This window comes from Melospiza melodia, chromosome 5 (assembly GCF_035770615.1).
Source record: "Melospiza melodia melodia isolate bMelMel2 chromosome 5, bMelMel2.pri, whole genome shotgun sequence".
In the NCBI taxonomy this organism is placed as follows: domain Eukaryota; kingdom Metazoa; phylum Chordata; class Aves; order Passeriformes; family Passerellidae; genus Melospiza; species Melospiza melodia.
The window spans coordinates 38,068,941-38,095,177 of record NC_086198.1 but is presented as its reverse complement, the minus strand read 5'-3'; the positions used below and the strand labels follow the sequence as shown (position 1 = coordinate 38,095,177).

Genomic DNA, 26,237 nt, shown 5'->3' with positions numbered 1-26,237 from the left:
TCATACCACACTTTTAATATTTTTATTTTAGGTGGATGGGAATACAGCATAATTGAGGCTATAGTTTCATTAGCAAGTTGTGCAGCACACTCAGTGCATGTCTGAAACAGGTATAGCTGTAAATTAAAACCTCATGCTTGCAGGTGTTACTGGAGGGAAGGAGAAATGTTCTCTGCCCTGCCCTGAATGACCATTAGCAGTTCAAGCACTATAAATACATGGTCCTGTAACCTGCCTTTTGTTTTAGTTTCATCTCAGAGGAGCTCAGTTTGTGCTCTCCGAGACAGTTTGACAAAACAAACCAACAAAAGACAGGGAAAGTGGATAAAAATATTCCTGTCACAGGGCATCCTTTCTCAAAACTAGCACATTAACACAAGTGTACCCTCTGATGATCAGCAGAAAAACTTGAGGGAAAAAATGTTTAAGAAAACCATAGAAAAATAATAGGGAAGAAAAGGATAGAGAAACAGCATGTTTTCCATGAGGATTCTAGCCCTAAAAGCTCTCCTTGATTTAATAACCTAGAAGCTTTTCAGGAATATTACAAAGCCTGCTAACTGTGGAGTAGCCATTTAGGAAGAGAAAAAAAAAAAAAGCCAAAAAGGCCATTTAATATTAAAGCACTTAAGGAAATTTAAATGGGACAAAGGTAGAAAAAGTAAAGTTAGAATAAAATGTTGCATTTCTCAGACATTTTTTCTTTGAAAGAGAAGTTGTTTGTAGCAGTAGCACACAGATATTTTCAAATACAGAAATAAATACAGATGCTGAGCACTAAGTGAACTTCACATCTGTATATGGGTCTAGATTGTCTCAAGAAGAATGAGAAACAGATTCTGCTTTCATTTTCAGGAGTGCACCACCACGAAAGCATCAAGGAGTTCTCCAAGTTGTAATTCATTCACTACATCTAACTACATTACATTTCCCATTAAGTCTGACCATTCAACATTTATCTTCTCTAAATTTAAGGGATATAAGGAATCAGTGTAATTAAACAGGAATTCTGACATACTGAGCGACTGCCATCTTGTCTCTCTAAACTGAACCCAGGCCCATGGACCTAGGCATAGTAAAGATATTAATACTATAAATTCTGAAACCAATAGACATTGCTACTTTCTGGTGTCAATATCCATTGGAATCACTACTCATTGATGCCTATTAATTTCAAAATTGTGATATTGACAGGCATTGATATTTGTACACATCCCTACATTTTTATATCAATAGGAGCTGATACTTCTTATTTTTAATGCCAATTTCAATGTCTATTTTGATGCATTGATAGGTAAAGTTATCAGTACCTCCTAAATTTGAAACCAAATTTCAATATTAGAATGCATCAAAACCTATTTGAATATGAATTTTGATGCCAATAGGCATTCAAAGATTAAGGTGACTATTTAAAGGAATCAATACCCTTAAAATCAATGTCAAAATCAATCTCAATATTGGTAGGCACCCATAGCTATCAATTTCAATGTTGATTTTTATATCATTAGGTATGGATATTTACTGATATCAATAGGTATCAAAAGAAGGCATCGATACTTACTGACATCAATAGGTATTAAAAGATAGGAATTAATATCTATCAATTTCTGTAGTGATTTTGAAACCAATAGGCATCAATAGACATTGCTAGGCATGAAAATCTATCAATTTCAAAAGGTACTCATTTCAATTGTCACCTATACCTAATGATTTTGATGCTGATTTTGATATCAGTAGGCATCTATAGCTATTCATAATGATACCTTTAAAAATAAGAGTAGTTAATATTTAAAATTTTTCATACCTACTGATATTGTTTGATACAGTGATCTAGATAAGAATTGATACCTTAAACTACTTTTTGATAGAGATACTTATTGTTATGGCAGTCATCAGTAGACATTAATACCAACTGATAAATATCAATACCTATGAATCTGATACCAATTTACTTTCATACCCATCAATATCAATCAATAACTGGGTATATTAAGAAGCATCAATTCCTATGGATATTTATATACTGGCCAAAGAGCCATGTGAAGATTTGGTGTGTAGGTTACAGGTTGTGTTATTTGGTATGGAGCTTGTCCACCTCTGCTGTGTTTCCTGGAGCAAAATGTTGAAGAAAAAACATATTAGGTGTGCAAAATCCTGCATTTCAAGGTTCAGCAAGTGTGTGCCAAAATCACAGATGCAGGGGTCATTTGTTAATAACTGATTCTTGATATTTAGACAGAGGAAAAATAGAGAACAGTCTTGCTATTTCATTATATCCAGGAATTCTGAGTACTTGCCTATGGCTCAAATTAATTTTCTTGGAAGTCAGTTCTCTTTAAATCAGGTTCATCTTAAGCATGTCTCAAGACAGCTCAGTTTCAGCCCATGGAGATGCACTTCCTTTCTTCAGGTTTTGGAGAGTTACTAGTTCTACCTAGATTTCTCTGCACAGTTCTGGACCCTCTGCCATGCCCACAGTTTTATTTCTGAAGGCTGACAACACAGCCAGCCTTTCCCTTTTTTCCTTCCAGCTGAAAACATCCTCCCTCTGTCCCACACACAACTCCAAACCCAGCAGGGAGAGACAGACTCTCTCACAGAGCTGTCTAAGAAGCTGCAGTGCCACATGGAAAGGCAGTTGGATTTACTGGCATTGTTTCTAACTTCCAATATTTTGTCAGCTCTGGATTTGGGGTTTAAATTTGCTTATGTGACTACAGAACAAATGATAGCTATAAAAGCTTGCTCATGTTCTCCTAGCACAGATCAGTGCTGCAAGGGGAGTGTCAGCATGTGTGTTGTCACTGGCACCTCCTTGAAGAGGCAAACTTTCAAAGTTCACCTCTTGCCTGCTGGAGAAGGATAGGATGCCCAGACTGACACTCCTTGCTGGTGGTAAATGTCACCATGCTATCACATTACCATATCTAGTTTTAAAAAGTCTGACATTTAAAAGATACCAGCTTGGAAATCTCCTCCCAGCTCCACCACGGATGCAGTACTGAGTGGCAAGGAGAAACCACTGTCTAGCAATTCAGGCCACCTCCCTTCAGCACTTTTGGTTTTTCCAAGGGCAATTTCCATGCAAATAGTGACTCTGCTCAAATTCTGTTACCTTAAAAACCTTGACATGATCACAAGATTGAGAAGCACAGCTGATGGCCAGCAGTGAATCAGGGAATTCAGGATGGATGGAACACATTGCAGCAACACTTGCTACACCAAACCTGAGAATGGAAACTGAGAGGTCCCAACTCCTCAGTAAAGTCTGTCAACATAAATGGGATCCCAACATCTGTGCAGCTGCTTCATATAACAGAACAGTCGTGATGCAGGATGGAGATTTTCAATTAAAACTGGAGTCATTTTCACAAGTCATTATAGATCCATCAGATACAGAAAAAAAAACCACCAAAAAAAACCAAGTTGGAGGAATAAGATTAAATAGCTCAAAAGACAGGGCCAGAACTTTGGCTTTTCAGTTATTTCTCATTTCTCAGCCTAAAGGAGGTTGATGCTGAAACACCTCATATCTCCTTTATACTTGGTTCAGGAGGGTCACACTGGATCAAAGCAGGCCAAAGCATCTTCACAAAACTGCTCAAAAATTTCTGTAGGTCTGTCATCCTTCAGGGCTTCACAACTAAACTAAGGCTCTCTCCATGCACCCTCTGTCTTCTCACTTCTTACAAATACTTCAGCACCACATTTATGCACTCACTTATGAGTGCAGTGAGACACAAGGAAGAGAGAGGATCATTTGCAGCATTTGGGTGCCCATGGGTGTGGCATTCACATTTTCTGGAAAAATCCCTTTGCCCAGCATTTTTCTCCTGGGAAGCTGAGAATGCTCAGAGAAAAGGAAAACAATTCTCATCTCATTTGCTTCTCCTGTGTTTTGGTCCATTGGAATGTGTTTGGAGATTGTTTACCCACAGGTGATTGTTTCATTGGTTTCTGGTGTGGGTTGTTTTCACTCATTGGCCAATCAGGGCCAAGCTGTGCCTGGACTCTGGAGAGAGTCTCAAGTTTTCATTATTATCTTTTTAGTTTTCTGTAAGCATTCTTTCTGTATTCTTTAGTATAGTTTAGCATTCTTTAATATAATATAGTAGTATAAAGTAATAAATTACCCTTCTGAGAACATGGAGTCGGAGTCATCATTCCTACCTTCATCTGGGGGCAACACAAATACAACACATGGGTACCACAGGACGGGCTACAGACTCCCTGTGACACTGGACTCTTGTACTGGGCCTGTCTGGGATGGAGTTCACTTATGAGACTGTCTTTAGCTTGTTCCACAATTTTTTTTTTTTTTTTTTGCTTTTCATCTTCCTAATCTCTCCCTCATCCTACTGAGGGAGGAACCAAGTGAGTTATGTGGGTGCTCAGCTGCTGGGTGAAGTCAACCCACAGCAGTCATATTGCCATATATCCTTTTATCATCAAGCTACAAGAAAGGAGAGGTGAAAGAAAGCTTGACAAGAGCTGTTAAATAGCACAGCAGAGGGAAAATCAGTAACAGGGAATCCTGCAGCAGCCATCTTTGGTGGGAATGACAATACCCTCTCCCAGCAAAAAATCCCCTCTCTTCTCCCCTTTTATTGAGGCATGAATTTCTGTGCTGTTTAATACCAGCCCCTCCACACACAAACACTCACACACTCGGACTTTGTGTAGCCTGTGCTGTAGAGGAAGGAGGTAGAAAATATTTCCCAAGAATAATTGATCAGGGATCTCAGCACAGCAGCAGAGCAGCCTCTTTGCTGGCAATCTGCTCAATCCCTGCAGACTAGGGAGATCCAGAGAATGATGTGGGCTGCTCACTCTGTCATTCCTTCTCATGCACTCATCTGTATCCCAAACTGGTAGTGCTGTCCTCCTGCCTGAACCCAAAACTGGAGTAATGGCCTGACAGCACACAACAGCCAAGAGCCCTTTCTCTCCTTCCCACCCCATTTTTTCCTGTCTGTGAGCTCTTGGCTGAAACTAGGAACAACACAGCTCCCAGCCTCCTGAAACAAGGGGGATGACTCTGTCCTGCACAGCATTTCTGCAGAAGGGCTGTCACAATTGCAGATGGTCACATCCTTGTGGCTTCCCTTCAGGGGCTGACACAGGATGGGTGACACAGCAACTCCTGATGTTGAGACATGCAGAGGAGGGAAGGGTTACTGCAATCCACCAGCATCTCAGCCAATAACTGCTTTGTATGTCAGAAAAGTGCTACTTAATCTTGTGTTCGTGGGTCAGGGACAAGCTCCACAAAGTTACTGCCCTGTGAGCAGGCAGTGAGTGTGAGAAAGGGGCTGCGTTTCAGCACAGGAACCTCAGAGAGCTGTGCTTTTGCATCATGCATTAAAAACAGCTCCCCAACACTGGGGCTGAGCTAGGTGCTCACTCAGAGTAAAGACTGGAGAAGGAATTACTGAGCTAGCTAGCATGCAGGAATTTTTCCCCAGCTGATGGCTCTCAAGATGTTTTAAAGGTATCAGACCAGCAGTGCCCAGATCTTCATGGCTCTGAGCCCAAAGCTGCGAGCCTACCAGAAAGGTCAGGCTCTGACTTCTCTTCTTCCTAGAGCAACACAAAGCAGCTCAATTTATGGGGCTGGGATCCAGGACACTGACACAAAGGCTCACTGACTCCAGGACTGGCTGGAAACATGAAGGAGGGATTTCTTGGCCTGTCCTTGCAGAAGCCTTCTATGTGGAACTGGGATCCTGGAGCAACGTCCAGGATAACCACTCTCTGGACTCTTCTACATGGTGCCTCTGTCAGATGTTGTTCTTGAGCCCTTCAAGGGCTCTACCCTCATTTCTTAGCTGGCTGAATTCCTCATTGCTTGCAGTGTCCTCTTTCAACAGCCACCATGAGATTAATGACTTCCAGATCAACAGCAGATATATCTGATGGCACAAAAATCCCAATTCTTGCACTGTCAGATCTTTGGGGGCCCCAAAGCTGCAGGTTTCTGAATTTCATGAGGTAAAACAGGCAGCTGTGGACTTGGCAGAAGTCTATATAGTCTAATGGCAGAAGGTGGTGAACAAAGTAGAAAAGGCATTCTACAAAATGGAAACAAAGAGAAATAGGAATTCAGCAAGAGAAGACAGGAAGAGAAAGATGGAATCCTTTTATGGAAGGAAAAGGATTTCAATTCCAAATAGATACAAATGAACAAGAAATGTTTCTTCAAGATGTTGTAAGAGCCATCAGCACTTGAGATCCTCATCTTGACCCTTCTGTATTCAGTTTTCCAAGATAGCCTCATGGTGGCAAACCCCAAACTGAAGGATAGAGCCTAACCAACTCCAACACTGGAACATATTTGGACCTGAACTTCCAGGTCAGATCCCCCCTAGAGAAATCTAGTTGTTTCTAGATCCCTTTCATCACTGAATACATATGCAATAAATTGGAACAATCAAGGGCTTCACTTTAAAACCATTCATTTAAAATCCAGCTCCTAAATGTAGACAGTTGTAGTCTTCCCATTATTGTTCTAAACCTTGGCCAGGGATTTTCTCTCTTCTGTTTTCACTCACAAACAGGCAATTATTCTCTTGTACTTAGATCCGGAGAACCCAGTATTTGACATTTACAAATGTTTTTATCCACCACTAAATGAACTACACCCATTGCCTAGCCAGGAAACTTCCCTCCTGCCCATCACCACAGGTGTCCAAATGCTTGTTTAACGTCATAGCCTAAGGATTAAATAGACACAGAATCTGATGTAAAAATCATGGTTTCTATTGAGAACAGCTAAAGCCTAAACCTAAGGATTACACTCCCTTTGAACCAGTCATTGGATAAATAGGGTATCCATTTCTTGGAGTTCCCAGGCTTTCAGAATTAAAAAAAAAGCCTGCAATTGTTTGGGAGAGTGGAGTGGAACAAGTTTGTTTTTCACTTTGTTCTTGTAGTCAGGGCTCAAGAGAATGTATTGGGCAGTGTAAGTAAACCTGTAAAATTGTTGCCTGTGCTATTTTAGAGAAAAATTAAGATTATTTCACCTTCTGTGGGGAAATGAAAAATCTTGAAGTTTCATTATAAAAAAAATTTAAATCAATCCCTGTAAATCCTAAGGACTGTGAAGTCTAAGGTACATTCTCAGTTTTGTGGGGTCAAACTAGAAAGGGTCACATGCAATATTTGACCTACATAGTGACACCACATATGCATGCAGAAATGCTCCAAAGTTTTTCAAGGGCACAGGGCTCTGGAAAAAGAGCAAAGAAGGACCATCCCCATAGAATTTACCTGCCAAGTATAAATCTTCCCAAAACTACATGATTGACTATAGCTCTTGTGCACAGCACACCTGAGAAAACCTTTAATTGCAAAGCACTACTGATCTTTTTGTGGATTTAGGAGCCTCTGGAAAATGAAAACAGCAAGTTACAATCCAGCAGCTAATAAGAACACACACACAGAAATCATTCTCTTAATAAAGCTGAAAAGCTCACATAAATTTCAGTGTCCTTGAGATACTGTAACTGCACCTGAGGTCAGCTCCAGCTGATGTTGGTCCCACAGGGAGTTTTTTAACTGCTGTTCACTAAGCTGGAGTTATTCCTACTTTTCATGTCAATAAATCATGGGATTCATGCAATCAGGTAGAACTCACTGTGGCCTGGGATCCCCATCTCATCATCATATGGGGGTCTAATTTAATTTACATAACCAGCACAGTACAGGCCAAAATATAAGCTAAGGGAGTCTTGCCTAATTATTTTGTCCAGAATTTAGACTCATGTTTACTCAAATTCAGTAAGTTAATTTTTGATAGAATCCACTTCTAGATTCAAACCAGTATTTTCCAAGCTCTGTTGCAAGGCCAAGAGAGATTGACCATGGTTCTAACACCTTTTCCCAACAGCTCCCTTGTGATAATCCACCTTCTCCATTGACCTAAGCCAGTCCCAGGAATCTGAAGGAAAACTAAAGAATCAATCAAATTAACCTTTTGGCCCTCGTGCACTCTCCCATTTGCTTACCCACTCTTAATTTGGGATCTATACATTTCTTTGCAAATATTTTGCTTCTAGCAATGCTTGGGACTTTTCTACTATTATGGTAGCTTGCCCAGTCATCTGCATCATGTTCCTAATTGTTTGTCTTTCTTGCTGAATAACTGTTAAAGGCAAAATTCAGATTTGCAGTTCATACTTAGGAAGATTCTATCTGGCAAAATGCAGTTTTTTGTCTTAAGATGCTGCATTTCTACTAAGCTCTTTCTGAAAAAAAAACATTTAGAACACCACCCAGGAAAAGGTATGGGACTTTGTAAGAGAAGCACTCACACACAAAAAGACAAGCCTGTATCATTTAAAAACATCACAGTTGTGTCATTTCTTCCAGTGATAAAACTACCACAAATTCTGGTTTATTCTGCAGCCTCCTAAACTTCGTGTGTCAAATGCCACATATTTTTTACCATTTTCTCCCTAGCAATGGTCTCTGTCAAATAATCCTGAAATTAAATAAAAAAAAAAAAAAGACAAGATAAGGGACTAAAAAACCCAACAGGGCATTTGTAGTTGTTGAAACACTATATCTATTTAATATTAGAGTTATTTCAAATCCTGTGAGCCATCTGGAACATTATGGCTCTGTCTTGACTGCCAGAAATGGCTTTCTTTTGTTTATTCACTAGTAGAGACAGCTTCTAGTCTACAGAGAGTCTTAGTCTTATCACTAAACAAACCAGATAGTCAGCCATGAACAAATGAGCACAGTGAACCCTGTCCTTAAATGCCCCACAGCAACAGCCTGCCTGCCTCCCTTGGGATCTCACAGGAGGTGCTTCATCTATCTCAGGTAGGCAGTGCCTGAAAACACATGATTGTTGCTGGTAAAAATGGGTGTTCCTCGATGGAAATCCCTTCTTTCTGCAAATGCAAACCTCAGTGCTTGACAACTTGTAATTTCTAAAGAATTTTCTGGAGAAAATACTGAGCCTAGTAGAAGGAAAAGGATAGCTCAGTGTAGAGGCACTTCAATATAAAAATGGGTCAATCAACCAAGGCCTTTTGTCTTTGCTCTCAAAAGACTTTATGTTAATATAATATGATGTAAATACATTTTGTGTATGTGGAATGGGTGTAACATCCCTGTTACTCACACTCATAGGAAATGAAAGAGTTCTTAAACCCCAGAACTTGTAAACTTACCACTTCTGACATTATTAGGAAGCAAGCATAGAAGGAAAATTCTTTCAAAAGGAAAACAAAAACAAAATCACACCTCAAAACTGTTAGCCCCAAAAGTTTGGCAAAACCCTTGTGGTACAATTGGCCATACACAAAATGGAGCAGCCTTGTTTAACAAATCCAGTTGACATCTGTTTGCCTAAGACAAGCCTGTCCTGCCCTGTACTGGTGCTCTCAGCAGCCTCCTGAGGCCTGAACTGATAACTCTGGAGCTCAGAGGAAAACTCTGAGACAGAGGAAATCTGTCTCACACCACAGCTGTAACCATGCCATTCTCAAGCAGATGTGTCTTCTTATCATTGTTTGCTTGTAAAGCAACAAAGTCATTTACTCTTGCCTAATCAATCTCAGCTGTTCAGAGTAAACACATTTGCTTTAGACATGCTCTTTATTGTTCAGCTACTTTACTGCTTTTCTCTCTCTTTCACCTCCTTTAAGGATATAGGAATATTGTTTTACTTACATACTCAAAAATCAGAACAATTCCCCTTTCTTTTTTCTTCCAGTAGCATCCATGCAATAATTTTTGCACATTTATTTCCTTTTCTCTTTAACCCTCACAACTTTGTACACAGAAACCTGATAAATTACAAAATGGGAAAAAACTGGGATATTGTATTGAATTTTAAACTTGCATCTACAAGATAGAAAAGAAGGAGCCAATGGATTTCTGGCCCAAATCAGAAATATATTAAAAGCTACAAGCTAATCAGTGTTTTGCTCTGCCATTGGACTGGCAGAGGTTACATCCTGAAGCTCCCAGCTACAATTTCTCCTTTGCAGGTAAACTATATGCCCAATTGAAAAACCACCTTCAAAGTGAGGTAGCATCAGCATCCCATTTCTTTTCAAATACATTTTTTGATCCTTTTTTCAACCTCTTCTGGCTATGACATTTAAGATACTTATTTTTGCCTATTAAGTTAGTAAAGTATTTCAGAAATTTGCCTTAAAAATATTTGAGGAAAGCATGCATCTACAAAAACCAAACCAAACAACAACTTCTTTGTACCAAACTGTGGGCAGCTGAGCACTAGGGCAGGAATGCCACTAAGAGACAGATGTGCCCTCTGTGCTGTCACCCCCTCCCCACCTCAGTTTGGGGACTTGCCCCCTCACCCCCTACAAACTAGATCTAGTTTTTTGACTTTTTTGGGGCACACTAAAAGGCCCATTTGTTCTCCCTAGCTGGGAGAAAACTAAGAGGACCCTGATGAGAGATCAAAAAATTGGCTCCATTCTCACTTCCAAGAGCAGTGATTTGGATGTTAATAGGAAAACTGAGGGAGAAGACTCTCCAGAGAAGCCTGTGTGTAAAACTATTCCCAAAGTGTATCAGAAACAGAGCTGGACACTTAATTTCTAAACATTTCTTTAGAAAGAAAGAAAGAAATCCATTCTGGTGCCTAAAAATAAAAAGGTCCCTTGTTTTCAGAGGTGCATAGCACATACATATCACACTCACCCAGCAGTCACTTGTACAGAACATCCCATTTGCTCAACTTTTTGGATTTGAGGAAGATAAAACAGGCAGTCTAGCACACAACTTGGAACTGTGGGCAAATTAACACATAGGATCATGATACCTTCATGAATTCCAAAAAAAAAAGGAAGCATAAAATATTTTTTTTTGAGCAACAGCATTAGGAACCTGTGTGAAGTGAAAGTGCAGTGGAAGAAAGGAATACAATTAACAATGAAAAAAATTTTAAGTTTGAAAACAAAGATTTTTGGAAGCTGAATTGCATACATTAAATTTTTTTCCAGTCCTTGGGACTAATCATTTTAACTGTGCTTATTTGCTGCTATGTACTTGACAAAACCCTGCACATACTATGCTCTAAAGAAAGAAGGGAATAAAAGATAATTGCCGCAAACTTTCATCCCAGATCAAGGAACAGTAAAGACCTTCCCTCAAGGTGGCACATCAATGAGAGCCTGCTATAAAAGGCGTGGTACTACAACAAGAACACTCATTCTGCCTGAACAAATGTCTACCACAGTTTGCAAAGCTAGCTGTGCAGCCTTATTTAAATTAAAAATTGCAGTGGAAAGTCTTCTTTCAGTTAAATCTGAATATAAAAGTATCCAATTTAGCAATAATTGTGATGCTTTTTGCTTCACATATAAATGCAGATTCTCTCTCCTGGGTCATCACCAAATGGAAAGGAATTGTGTCACTGGAGGAGACTATGATGAATCCACAATGATGTACTGAATAATTAGAAATGCTCAGTTGACAGCACTAAACTACAAGTATAGGAGCTTTATAATGATTAAAGTAGACCAGCAAAATATATTTCCATTATAAACTGAACCTTTCCAAAGAGACAAAACCATGATGATAAAGAGGCCAATGTGGAATTAATCAGAGCTACAATGGCAATACCAACATTTATCTTCAAGAGATGATGGCTGAACTTGTCAAATAACAACAAGCAGAGAGTTCCTTACTGAGGGTAGATAAGTTCCACCTCTACAAACTGAATATTTTATAATCTGCTTATACAGCAGCTCATCCCTACAGCTGTCCCTTCATTTTAAATCCACCTGCTGTTTTAGCTGTGCAATAAAGTGCTGAATTCCATCTTCAGCATCCAGAAGGGTGAAAAATACACATGCCCCTGCTTTTCTGAAATTAAAGTTTGCTTTTCTTTTAACTAAACGTTCTTTCTTTGTATCCCACTTCAGATACCTTGTGGCAGAAAAAGAGAGAGGAAAATTATTTGTAGTGGACACATGATGCAACGCACTACATGGTGTAACTATCACAGAATTCAGTCTTCAGCACAAAAAAGGGTGAAAAATACACAAGCCTCTGCTCTTCAGAAACTAAAGGTAAAGCAAATTTTGCTTTCCTTTTAACTAAATGTTCTTCCTTTCTACCCCACTTCAGATACCTTGTGGCAGAAAAAGAGAGAGGAAAATTATTTGTAGTGGAACACATGATGCAATGCACTGCACAATGTAACTATCACAGAATTAAGTCTTCAGCACCAAAAAGGGTGAAAAATACACAAGCCTCTGCTCTTCTGAAACTAAAGTTGGCTTTTCTTTTAACTAAATGTTCTTTCTTTGTACCCTGCTTCAGATATCTTGTTGGAGAAAAAGAGAGAAGAAAATTATTTGTAGTGGACACATGATGCAATGCACTACATGATGTAACTATCACAAAATTCAGTCTTCGGCATCAAAAAGGGTGAAAAATACACAAGCTCCTGCTCTTCTGAAACTAAAATAGAAAGCAAACTTTGCTTTTCTTTTAACTAAATGTTCTTCCTTTGTGGCAGAAAAAGAGAGAGGCAAATTATTTGTAGTGGACACATGGTGCAATGCACTGCACGATGTAACTATCTCAGATATGATGCTCAAACCCTTCCCTCAAGCTGGCAAACACCTCCATGCTGACAGACCCCACTGCTACCCAGCTGGGCAGGAAGGTCAGCCTAAGAACATCCCATTGTAGGATCTATTGTTTTTCAAATTAGTCACTTAAAGAAATGAAACAGTTACTTGGTTAAATGACTTTTTCCCCTGGCTATTGGACAAAATATATTACATGTCCAGGCATATGATCAAATGACTGAGAGTCTGACCTAAATTTACTTACTGTGCTAAACAGCCATAGGGAAAAAAAAAAAAAATTATGCCTCACTGCCTACTGTCAGCCACAAAGAATATCTATCAGTCTGTAACTGCAGATGAAATACAGTTTTGTAGTTTTCTGTGCCAGCTTTTTGAAGCAATTGCAGGTCAGGTGACAAAAGACATTTCAGAGAGTTTAGGGCTTTTTCTTGTTGTTTGGTGTTTTTCTTCCTGGAAGCTTTATGCTAACTGTTTTTGCACTTTGGAGACCCTAAAATGATATGTTTTAGAGGTCCTTTGACTAAGCTTTTGTGCAATTTCCACTTGAGACAAATGCAAGATGAATCCTTACAAAAATACCAATCTCAAATACAGCAGAAGTACAAACAGATCATAGTCTCACACATTTGCTGCACCAGACTAAAGACATGTGCACTTTTTAGAAATAAGCTTTCAATGGGAGGAGGGGGCATTCTGAAATTTCACAGATTCCCTTGATTTCCAGAGCACCTGCTCAAAGCTATTAATATGCAGCCATTTGAAAACAGGTTGAGTTCTTTTATCATTATGTCACTTAAATCTGGCAAAAATATTACATTCAGTTAACAAGTCTGAATATTTCCAATTGAAATTCAAATGTTTTGGGCATCCAACTGTCTTTAATTCTTTTATAAATAGATATTCATCTTCTGGTAACAGTAGTTTTTCAGTCCATAACAGCCCTGAAGAACATGTGGCTCATGGCCATTTTGAGAAGCTGCAGGTGATGAGAAAGAGGGCTAAGGGAGTGGTCTGCACCAACAAAATAGGATTTGTGTGCAAAGCAGAACATGTAGGTGAGTGCTATGGAATAACCTGCAGTTTTATAGAGGAAAAAGGAGGAGAACTAGGGGATAAACCCCAGTGTATGGCAAACCTGGATGGCACAGCTGAGAGGAGCTCAATATGAGCAGGGACTGCCTCCACCAAAAGCAGGACCTGGGTGCTGTGTGTGAGATCAGAGGGTCTGGCTGAGTTTAATGGAAGCCCTTGCACCATGCCACGGCCAAAGGCTGTCCAGAGAAGACACTGCAGGACTAGAGGACTTCTCAGGTGCCACCAGCAGCAGAACAGGGAATAAAAGAACATAAAAAGCAACTTTCTGGTTGCTCATGAACAAGCAGCCCACAGTGACATGCTTGGCTGGCTCTGTGCATGTGTGGAAAACTTGTGAGCTTAAGGGACTGTCCTTGTATATGCCATGTAGAACACTGCCTCTCCCAAGTGTAGCTTTGCTGTTTGGTCTGTTACAACGTTCAAAATGACAAGGTGAATTCAGTGTCATAGGTGGTTTAACTTGACAGAAATGTAACATTAAAAAGTTTTATTCATATTCCTCCCTTCATCTCAGCACCTCTCACCAGGCTCAACTAAAAGAGTTTGTTTTTGGTTAGTCCTTTAACCACTAATTCACAAAAGCTGCTATCATGGGACTTTAAAATTTTTTTTTAGGTTTTCTTCTTTGTTCTTTGTGAATATACCTTTTTACAAAAACAAATGCCTTTTATCCCAGAAGAACCAACTTAATTCCCAGTCCTAGGCACAGCCCAGCTTTATTTCACAAAATCAAGCAACAGGACATTCAACAAGAGGCAGGGTGAGGGGAAGAGACACACATCCTGACACATTGAGAGCATGTTGACAAACTCCTTTAAACATCAAAAGGCTTCCCTCTTTTTGCAATTCATGTAAAGCTTTTGAACAAATTCTCCACTGGCAGTCCCTTAAGGATTAGTTTTTGAATATTATAGCTCACCAAAAAAAAAAAAAAACAAAAAACAAAAAAAAAAAAAAAAAAAAAAAAAAAAAAAACACTGCTTACAGATAAACCTTTGCTTCTGTGAGTCAAACCAGTGCCCCCATCCACAGCCACATTTTAAAGTCTGGAGAAAATGAGCATTGGAGTCAATGTTTTAAAGGCACTTTGAATATATGTGTCTGGTGGCTCAAAAATGTCTCAAGCCAACCCGTTTTCCTTTCTCTGGAACCTGATGCAGTGACCATTCCTCTAATGTTTCAGATTATTAAACCTGGATAATAATTCCTTGTTGCCAGCCCAGTGAAGTTCTCTCCACCTGTCCCAGACCCCTAATCCTTCCCTCCCTCCCCCCCAATAATTGAAATCTCTGCTCTTCATGTACCAAATAAAGAACTGCAGCCAGAAACAAGGGAGTTGCAGCTGAGCTGACAGAGACAAACTTCAGGTTGTACAAAAGCTCTCCTTACAAGCTATGTCAAGCAGTATTACAAGCAGAGCCAGCAATCTGAATTCTCACTGCCTGCACTGTATTCCTACCTTCAGCAAAAAAAATCCTTCAGGGCAGCAGGAATAGCAGCAAACCTGTCATGAACAGCCACGGTGCTGTCACATCAGAGACTCCCCCATGTCACCTACAGCCTTTAGCTCAGCTGTTTGCCTCTTTGGGGACAGCTTGCCCTGGCTGTCAGGAAATAGAGTGTGTACATTGGTTCCCTCACAAGCAACAAATAAACAAAACAGCCCTATTCTTTGGGAAAGAAAAAACTTTGGGATTTTTAGAAAAAGAAACCAAAAGCTGCCTCTGTGAACAGTCCTGTATATGAAGCAGCACAGAAGAACTTACATGTAAATAGATATTGTAGAATCACTGTGGTTTGTTTCCTTTCCCTGCACCAGCACTGGGAAAGAGAATGTTTTTAGCACATGCCTGCTATAGAAATGTGTTTCCAAAACACATCACTGAAGTCCTTGAATCACAGCCAAACAATTGGCTGAACCTCTAGAAACCTACCAATCATTGCCTTGGGCACTGGCATCCAAAAGCACAAAAAAAGGCCGAATTTTTAATGTCTGATCAGTCTTTATGCTGTGTCAACAACAACTGAAAACAACCACCACAGATCAGGGAACATATCTGTTCAACCACAGTCCTAGGTGCTACCCATTAGCTAGCAGCATCTGAAAAGAGAGAAACTTTATAAAAGCGACCTTTTGGTGCAGTGAAAGCATTTACAGCCCAGCTGAGTTGTTGTAGTGCCAAACTTAAGGCATTCTGATAAGGTAACAACTTCAAAGAAACTTGTAGCATCAAGACAAGTTTTGAGGTGACTAAAATTGTTGGAGTTTATTATTATCTCTGGCCACCTAAAATGCAGTGGCTAAGAGGTATCACATGGGAGTGAGTTGAGAAGTAACAAGTATCAAAACTTACTTGGTGATGTTGTTAAGAGGCAGAAGAAATAAAAAGTATAAGCATCTTCAAGTTACAAAGCTCCACAGAACTGAAATTGGCAGGAAATTATTTCATAGCATATGTCAGAAAGCTCAATTACCTAAGTACACTCAGAAATCCAAATTAATCTAATAAAATACTTAAACCACTAAATCCTCGTGTAGGTACTCTCATTCAGAATTATGCTGGATTTTGTGTTGCTCATCGTGAATTCTTTTTAACAATTAACCTGGAAGAACACACTTCACATCAACTGTAAGCCCCATTCTTACAATGATTTGCACAGCAAGCCCAAAAGGAGCAAAGGTGTGACTGAAACAACAGCACTGTGCACCTGAATATAAACCTCTGAAAAAAGAATAGATAAAAACAAATGTATGTGCGCCCCCCACTAGGCATGCTGGCTTTCATAGCATCACAAACCAAAGACAGACATGAACTAAGCCATATAAAAGTTGAGTTTCCACAGTCCAAAGATACCTTTACATATCCAGTGCTGACCAAACAGAGATTTTTTTTTTTTTTACTGTGGAGTAAAAAAAAGGATCTCTAAAACAAAGCAGTGCCACCAGCCACTGGACTTAAATGTACCATGATGTACATCTTCACTGTGATGAATTCACAGAAACTTTGTATGCCATGTACAAAAATAAACTACAAATCATAACCCACAAATAAGTCATACACTCAACATGGCTTGTCAAATATTAAACATTTTTAAAAGGTCTGAGCTTTGTCTGTTCCTTAAATCAGAACTAATTTCAAATAACTCCTTTGATAAAGCTTTAGTAGCGATGAGCTGCACAGAAGACAGAGGAAGGCAGAGAAAGCTCTAGACTGATCTAAGAACCTTCCTGTTAGCACCATTCCAAGAAATATAAAATTTCTACAGGTTCTCTTCATTAGAATTGCTCAGCTTTACTTCAGTTTGGTTAAATTTCTGAAAAGGAGCTTTCTCCTTTTTACATCCCACTTCTCTGCCAACACTGTTTGCAGCAACCTCGTCTCTGGTGGTAACACAAAACCAGAACTGCAAGTCTATATATAAATATGCCATAAGATCCCCATATCTGTTGGGAAATATGAGACTCAAACATATTTGAAAGTAAGTTTAAAAAATCACACATCATTTTTAAACAAGGATTTCAAGTCACCTTTTCTTCCTATTTGGTATTGCAAGCTCCTCTAAACTCACAGCATAGCTCCTAGACATCCAACCACCTTATTCTTGAGCCATCTCACCTATATCCAGATTATTTTTGTTGCCAAGACAGCCTGAACTCCTGGGATCCTGCTAAAAACAGGCAAAGGAGTGCCTCTTCCACAACAATTTACTCTGGAATGAACTTGATGGCGTTAGCAGCAGGTGGTGTGGGAGAAATAAAAAGCCTCAGAGGAAATCCCCTGCTGTTCTTTGTGTTCTTAAGGTCTCACTCCTCTGACAGCTTAAAACTACAAGCTGAACAACATTCCATGTCATTTGTTTGCTTTCCAAGACTGAGGAAAAACAGTTGTCACAACGGGCAGGTAAATGACTTTGACACGTTTTCTTGCCTCCTCCCATGATTATACACAAAACTATGGGTTTTGCTTAAAATGAAAACCTCTATTTTGAATTCCCTGTGGAGAAATTCTCCATTTTTCATTCCTTTAAAAAAATTAGTTTCAAGGAAGAATTTACTAAGCACTCCTTACTTGTGGGAAGTAGTCAATGCATGCCTGAAAAACAATTATATGAGGATCTGCAAGAAAGACTTGTTTGTTTTGGTAGGTAGAAGAAAAGAACCAAACTCTGAACTGAGAGACATACTTTCTTTAAAGACATTCACCATGTCAAAGCTCTGCATCTGGAATTCCTCAGCAACTAAATGAGAATCAGCTTTTTTTAATGCAAAGAGTACAGTAAAGATAATATAGGTCAAATAGACAGTTGCCTGCTTTCAGAACCAGTCAGCTGCTTTTCTACTGTATTAAAAGGCTTTGAAAGTTGACAAGACTGAAGGATCTACCAATTACATTAGAAACATGACTAGCAACCAAGACAAAATTATCTCAGGATGAAAGTAAATTATTTTCTTTTAATTGTGAGGTATGAGTCTGTAATCTTTTAGAGCAAGCTCTTTCTTTAGTGGGCAAACATTTCAGATGATTGTGTGTAAATGCACACCAAGATTTGGCCTCTTTTGGTATTGGTATAACCTGGATCACCTACAAATGCTTTCTTTTATTTGTCTGTCAGCAGCTCCCCACTGCTTTTATTTTCAGTCTTGTGACTTTCATTTTGCATAGCTTGATATGAAAAAAAAGGAAAAAAAATACAGTTTATATTGATCCAAGATGCTCGCATCTGTATCATGGGATTAGTGGAATATGCCAATGTGGAAAATATGTAGAAAATATGGCAACAGAAGAAATACTTTCTGATACCAAGAACAAAATATGAAAGCTGCCACATAAGGTTTTGTGATGTAAAAAGTATTTTACAACGTCATTTGCAAACTATTCATGATGATAAGCAATGGCAGGGACATCAACTTTGTTTCAATATATGAATCTTGGATAAAAAGGAACTTAAAAAGCCATCTGCATTCATCTGTAATGTGTAATTTCACAGACTTGCATATTTGCTAACTGTCTATCAAAAAATTCAGAGTCAATTTTATGAAACGAAACAAACTGATAGATCTGGAGGCCAAGGAATGGAGAGCACATAGACACAGAACAGACACACAGCAGGAACTGAATCAGCACAGCCTCTGATGTTTTTGACTGGGCCTCAAGAAAACCCTGATGTATATAATTATAATTGTGATTTTCCTACATATTTATTGATTCTTGATTCTCCTACACCTTTATAGGCCTGTTATCTATGTGATGGAAACATGTTACACCTTTTGTGATGATATTCATGTGCACCCAACAGCACATGGCTTAGGTCTGCATAAAGTACTAATCCAGTGCACACCATCCTTAAAATTCCCCTGCTAATATTTGAAATAGTGAAGAAAATGCTACTACTGTTATTTCCCTCAACTCCTTTCAGCCAAGACAAGTCACTACAAATTATCACTGGAATTCTTACTGAGAATATGTGTTTCTTGGAGGCACTCAGCACCTAAGAGAAGCTGGGAACTTTTGGGTTTAGAGATGAAAGGAATGGAGAGCTGACAGCCAGGAGATGGGATTGGCTGGAAGAAGCAGCTCATGCTACTCTCCAGCAATTGTAAACAGCATTTCACAGGAGTGCTCCCTATAAGTCACATGCTACCAAGAAGCCAGAATAGATAAAATCCTATGAATGGATGAAATATCCTGGAGATAAGAGCCTGTAACCTCTCCATCTAATGACTCACTGCATCCAGCTGTTGAAGTAAACTCAGTACAGGTCCACGGCACAGCATCCCTTTCTACAAAAGAAGGGGGAACTGGATTTCAAATAAGGTTCTGCGCTATCATTTTTTTCTCATATTTAGTCTTCAGAAAGAGAAACATTAGCATTGACTGACCGAACCAACTTCGAGTCAGGTTTTCCTACTGCAAGATAAATAAGGCTGTTTCTATATTCTCTTCCCACACAAAGTTGCATATATCCTTTTTGCTGGGTGAAGAAATTGGAACTGGCTAACATTAGGCTCTTACATGACAATTAAGTTCAGCAGTGTTAAGAATGCCTTCAATTCAGTTATTCATATTACGGAGATTTGGTTTTCTGTAGCATAATTGTTGCTATTTCAGATACACTATAACTTAAAAAAAGGAAATGTTTTCTATTCCCTCTTTATTCTTAAAAATCATACTGAAGGAAAATTTCAGTGAAAGATTAATGCAAGACAGGGGGAGAGAAGTTTCTAAGAAAAAGCAAAATGTGAGCATTAATTATTAGCATGAATTGAGACAAAGTTCCTCCTCAGGATGTTTCTATCCTGAGGTTCCAGTGTCAAAGGGAAGAACTTGCCTTTCCCTCTTATCTTACATATTACACTAATTAATTTACTTTACACAAATTGAGAGGTGCTATTTCCCTGGCTCTCCCTCTCCCTATTGTACATTTCCTTGCACTGATTTTAATTCAGAGCTACATGCTTTGGGAAACATGTAGAAGGGCTTAGAGTTAGAGGGGGTTTTTTTGTGATTTGGGACTGACTCAGTAGCACAGTTCAATTAAAATTCTTTGAGTATTTACTAAAAAAAGTGGAAAATGCTCAAGACAAGTAAGGAAGCAGCTTTCCAAAGCAACAGGCAAGGAGAAATGCCTGTGTCATACTCAGGAAAAGAAAAGCCATTTTCCTTCACCTTATGAAGAGAATGAAAGCACACAATTTTCACATCACAAGCATATCCTGATGGATGTTATATCTTCCAGTGCATGTGAAGCAATGTATTTTAAAGGTGATCTACAATTAAAAAGACACCAAAACCTAGGAAAAAAAAAAAAAAAAAAACCAAAAAACCAAAAAAAAAAATAAAAACAAGCAAAAAACAAGCCCAAAACATTTTGAACTTCCTTATAAAGGAATGAAGAAAAATAGAATTCTTTTTGAAGACTGCACTAAAAATAGCTATCTCTGATCTCCATTACCTTATAACTTTTTATACCAAAGCTTCCCAAATAAATGATCCTTATCTCTCTCTCTCTGACCAGTAATTTCTGAATCAATAAACTAATTTCCTCAAAGACAGTGATTTTCATCAAGCATTATGATATCAGGTAGTTAAGCTGAGAAGGGAGAGTCTCAACACTTGAGCAGAGAGAAAGGCTGTGACTTTTGTTCCAGCCTTACCAGACAGACTAAAATGCCCATACAGCAGCAGGGTTGAAATCATCCTGTCTGCAAAAAGGCATCAGCTGAATCTCACAGCTTCCCAGACACCAAAAACTCCAGCTACTCAGACATATCTGTAAGAAACCAGGGTCTGTTTGTCCTGCTGCTGGTGGAGTGATTTGATTGAGAGCTGCTTTCAGTGTTTTTGTAAAGGCAGTTCAATTAACTGCCTTAGCTGAGTAGTTCATCCAATCATCTGATTTAGTTAATCTAACTTCCTTTTATTCCTCTTTGAAGGCACAGGCAGTGTTCATCACATCTGCAAGACAACTTGAGATAAACAAACTCCTCCTGTGGAAAACATTCTCAAAACCATCCACGAATCACAACATAAAAGTTTATGGGAAAAAAAAAAGCCATGTAATTTAAGCACATGACAATTATGATAGAGAGCATAAGGTGACAGAGATGTCCCTTTCAGGTTATCTTCAGTCAGATATCTCAGATCTGAGGAGATCTGAGCGGGAAAATGCATGCAAAATCCTTACAATTACATCACAGTCATTTCTCCCTTGGTTTGTCATTGCAATACTATCGTTGGTAAAACTAAACTAATAGGAAATATTTTAAAAATGGAAATAAAAATCTACAATAGCCAAAGTATCTTCTTGCCAACCAAAGTGTTTTAGTTTTGGCAACCAGAGAAGCTCTAGTGAGCACTCACATGTGAATTGTTCACCCACTGTACACTTTGTTATTAAAATTCTGCTGTTACTGTTTGCTTCTTATTTCACTGCTGTTTTCAGTGCATTGTTCTTATCTCAACCAGTGATATTTGCTTTTCCTACCTCCAATTCTCCTCTCCATCCTGTCACCATGATATTTTCCGGAAAAATCCCTTTGCCCAGGATTTTTCTCCTGGGAAACTAAGAAGCCTCAGAGAAAAAGGAAGACAATATTATCTCATTTGTTTCTCCTGTGTTTTGCTCATGTGGAATGTGTTTGGACATAGTTTACCCACAGGTGATTGTTTCATTGGTTTCTGGTGTGAGTTGTTTTCACTCATTGGCCAGTCAGTGCCAAGCTGTGTCAAGGCTCTGGAAAGAGTCAGGAGTTTTCATTATTGTCTTTTTAGCATTCTCTAAGTATCCTTTCTCTATTCTTTAGTATAGTTTAGTACAGTATTCTTTAATATAATATAGTATCATTAAATAATAAATTAGCCTTCTGAGAACATGGAGTCAGATTCATCATTCCTCCCTTGTCAGGGGTCTCTGTAAATATAAGACCATTCCACCTCAGAGGGAGAAAAACAGGGAGTGAGTGAGGGGCACATGGTTAGGAGTGTTTCAGTGGGAGCACTAAACTGGAGAATACCATTCCTAAACTACAACAGCCTCATGTGGTGCCCAATGCAGGCCTCAAAGGGCTGAGATAGCAACAGGTCTAACCAGAACAGGTTGGAAACAAATTTGGTCTAAATATTTGTTGTATTAGCTATGGACCTACTGGTCACAGAGTTGCTTGGTCTGTTCATGTGGCTGTGGAATTGTTTTTTTGATTACTAAGTTTAACAGCAGAGCTGGAGAAAAATACCATGAAAGGCAGTGTGATTCCACAAGCACTGGAGTTATTCTTTGGGTAAATAATTCGTGGTACCTACTGCTTCAGGGAACTGCAGGCAGTTTGTTTTCCCCCACAACTGAGAGGACAGTTTAGCAAATGAATTAAAGCTTTCCATCCTGGTGTGCACTTGTGCAAGAGAACAACAATGAATTCATAATTAGGTGGATAGGTTTTCTCTCACTCCTCCCTGCTCCACATACAAGCAAGACTAAGCCATTTGTTGAGCTTCATTTGGTTTTAGAACAGCTTTGATGATTCAAGTAATACTCAACTCAAATTAGCACCACAGTCTCTTATTCAGCTTGGTTGAACTAAAAATTGAACATAGTATTATTAGCAAAGCGCAGTAGAAATCAGTCTGTTAAACATAACTTTTATCAAACACCAGAAAGACTTCCCTGTGATTTACTACTTAATTACAGCTGTAGAAGAAGCCTACCCTTTCTGGTTTTTCCTTATATTTATTTCTGTGGGTTTTTGAGAAGGTTTATCCTAGAAATAGGCCATGGATGAAAGCCACCCTAGCAGATTTGACAAGGAGGAAGCATTCCTCTATAGTAAACCTAAAGCATACAACACTTGTAGGCAAATTCAGAAGTACAATTTATCAAAATCTGTGAAAAGAACACAAATGCTGATGACAGGTTAAGGTCATCTGGTCACTTTTTAACTTTCAAGCAGTAAATTTTGCAAGCCTTTCTGTGCTTGCAGACACATTGAATAATATCAAATGTTTTGTGAAGACTTTGAGGAAAAAAAGTTACCTCAATAAGCCACGTGAATGCCATGTCGTTTGGATTTCTCATGCCTTTCTTTCACTTTATTAATATTAACATACTAAAGTGTTTGTTCTCCAGTCATGGATGTGCACCTGTAACTTCATGTTCCCTTTGGGAGATCATTTGGGACAAGAGAATTAACAGTGTATAGCTATGAGACATTCTCTCTTGAAATAACAACTGTAATTGTCATGCTCACTAGAAAGATATTAATTGACAAAGCCCAGCATAAATTTTGGAATCCCAAAGGGAAGAACTGGAAAGACAGACAAGACTCTACACTGGCCATGGACATGTGGGCATTTAATTGCTCTGGTAATTGCTTCAACTAATGGAAGACAGCATTTACCCAGTAAGTTGATTAAATCTTTTCTTCTCTTTCTGCATCTTACTATTGCATTTCTTTTGTGCCAAGCTAAGAAATTGCAGGTAGAAGGCACCTCAGCACTACCCTGACTATATGCAATAAGGAAGAAAATGTAAAAAATTTGAATTGAATTGCAGGAGACACCTACAATCTCTACTGACTCTATAAAGCATCTGGAAAACATCTGGAAGGAAGAAGCCTAAATGTATCTGCCACAATTCTGATGCCATTCCTGTATCAAATCCTATTCAAATGAAGCTGTGCCCACATCACCTCGATACTGTGATATGTGTATATAATGACACACATTTCACAGACGTTCTCTCTCATTGCTTCTTCACTTTTTCCCACTCTCCTGCCCCCCCAAAAACCCAGCACTCACAGATGCACTGGATTTTACACTCCACTCCTCAGATCACTGGTTGTCACCCTCAGAACACACATGGATCTGACCCATGACTTGTCCTCTGTAACAGATTGATGTATTCCTGATTTTGGCATCCTCCATGCTCTTCAGTTTTGCCATTTAAAGGCAGACAAACAACTAAACAACATTTGTTACTCTGGAGTGTCTACCTGAAATTCCCATTGCTGCAAATGGCTTGGGCATTAAGGTCACAAATGTGAATGTTTAACACAGCAGATATTTTGATAACCTTGGGTTTCTAGGGTTTCATTCTTTATCTTTTTCCTTACTTTACAGCAATGAACCACCAAGCGAGTGTTGCTTGTTTTGTTTAAAGACACAAACTTATAGGAGCCACTTGTTTTGAATTCTCTCTCACACAAAAAGGAGTTTTCAGCAGAGTGCAGACTAAACACCAGCCCAGATTATCATGATACCATGATTTCACAGCACTGTATCACAGAACAGAATGTCCTATTCCAAAATACAATTGAAATATCTTTTTTTCTCTACTGATACCAAGCTTTCCTGAGGGAAGTGGTGAACCACAATCTTTCTGAAGCTACATTTCTCTTAATTGTTGTCTTCAGTCAAGGTATTCTCTGCAGTCCCAGGAATGGAAACAAATCTGCAAAGATTTATACACCACAGAGACATCCAATTTTCACTTTTCTGCTTTCCTAGTGCTTCAGATTTTGTTCTGTGTATTTCATAATCTCTCTTCCTTCTCATTGGCTTTTGGGATTTTGTCATGGTTTAGGAATGATATTCTCCAATTCAGTACTCCCTGGACAGAACCAGGACAGATTTTAATTTTAGATTCAGATTATTTAAGATCACTGCACTTGATAAGAAATATTTTAGGATGTTTGCCTCCTCTCTTCCCATTAAGGAAGAAACTCTTACCTGACATACATTTCCAGTTTGTGCACTTCATGCAAATGTTAGCTCAACTATGGTGCAAAACTGCAGTCTGCTACAATGGTGCACAATTTAGTTATACAGTACTTAGATTTTCACTAAAAGCCTCCAATTACTGCCTAGTTTCCAACTCAATGGGATTTTGAATTGTATTTTTAAAAGGAAAGAAGGATTTTGTGATATTCCTGCGGAAGTGCTTATATACACACAGTAAGGGAAGACACTTGTGAGAGGATAGTCCCATTTCCATCTCCTCTCAGAGATGGTTCACAACATTCCTACAGGACCCTTTCTCTCCACTAGCCTAAAGCAGAAGGGAACCCCTGAAATGAAGAGATTAAAGTGATGTGGTGTGACCATCATGATTTACATTTGCAGAAGTCATGTTTGTCTGAGCCCTATCTTAAAATGTCAACAAGGAAATAGTCAAGTACTTCAGTGTATAGTAAACTGGCTATGTCAACACAAAAATCAGATCCAGAGGTGAACATACTCAATGGGCCTATTTTATGCTCAAAAGCTTTTAAATCTAATGCCAAAGGAAAAGATTTTTTTAAATAAATTTAACTTTCTAAGGAAACCAGAACCTTCACAGTAATTTCACTGTTTTCTGGAACAACAAAACAACAGAAGGAGAAAAAAAAACACTTCAGCTTTCTCTGAAACTACAGATAGGGCAACACAGCTTGCCACTGTTAGAACTAAACATAAATTAGGCAAAATACATATCCAGTGTGTTGAAGCAACAGCTGAAGTTTGATATTAGCCTGGTTGAATCTCTGCCAGCATCTTAACATTTGGATACATATTTGAAACTTACTTAGACATCAAATCAAACATGTGTACCATGCAGATTTGCATGCATAACCTTCTTTTCAACGATGAAATGTTGCCTGAATAGCCTTAGATTTTAGAAATTACTCTCTTTCAGCTTAAAAGGAAAGCTCTAAAAGGCAAAACCACTTTGCTATTCAACTGTATTCAAATAGCATCCAAAGCATTTACACCCTGTTAAGAGAATCCAAAAGCAAATCTGTACTGTCCCAAAGTGATTATTTCATATTATATTTCCCGCCCATGACCTGCTGTTCCCTGTGAATGGCCACCCTGAGCCAGACTCCGTGGCAGCAGCCAGCAGCAAATATCTGGATAAAGAGTGCAAGAGGAGAGATACTGCACCAACACATCCCTCAGTTCTTCAGGCACCTTCTGCACCAGAGAGGACATTTTTGCCTTCAAAACACCCTCATGAGATTTCATTTGCCTTATCATTCTGAGCCCAAGCCTATCCAAAAGCATTTATACAACCACATGGCAA

The 26,237-nt window shown here is 38.9% G+C and overlaps 1 protein-coding gene across 1 annotated transcript in view; it reads right to left on the bottom strand.

The window, feature by feature from the left end:
• The window catches only part of JADE1 (jade family PHD finger 1), a 74,244-nt gene extending 56,923 nt beyond the window's left edge, over positions 1-17,321 (bottom strand). The window contains exon 1 of the mRNA XM_063157104.1: positions 17,300-17,321. The gene's annotated coding sequence lies outside the window, so the exon portion shown is untranslated. The remainder of the gene's footprint in view (positions 1-17,299) is intronic.
• Positions 17,322-26,237: the final 8,916 nt, after the last annotated feature.